Genomic DNA, 423 nt, shown 5'->3' on the forward strand with positions numbered 1-423 from the left:
AAGTTAGTCAGGGTAGTTGGTTTGAAAACTGCCTGAAGAATTACAGGAGTGTCTTGCAAAACTATTAGCATGATAAAACAGCAAATGGGATTCCATGCTGATAAATGCCACAACTTTATGCATGTACTGGTGATTTGTGAACAGTTTCTCACTGCCCACAAGGAGCCCTTTGGCGTCACTGTGGATCGTTATCTGAGCACATCAGCTCAATGTTCAGCTGTAGCCAAAAAGGCAGACCTCATACTGGAAATAAAGAACAAATAAAAAATGCTGGTATATATTCTTGTATACTTAGGTATACAGTCATGTTGTGCCTGCATCTTGAGTACCACATAGAGTCTGGTCACCTTCTCTCAAAAAGAGTGGCATAGACCTGGACATGATACAGAAAAGGGGAATGAGGATGATTAAGGGACTGGGACA

The sequence above is a fragment of the Pygoscelis adeliae genome, unplaced genomic scaffold (assembly GCF_000699105.1).
Source record: "Pygoscelis adeliae isolate BGI_AS28 unplaced genomic scaffold, ASM69910v1 Scaffold628, whole genome shotgun sequence".
NCBI classification, from domain to species: Eukaryota; Metazoa; Chordata; class Aves; order Sphenisciformes; family Spheniscidae; genus Pygoscelis; species Pygoscelis adeliae.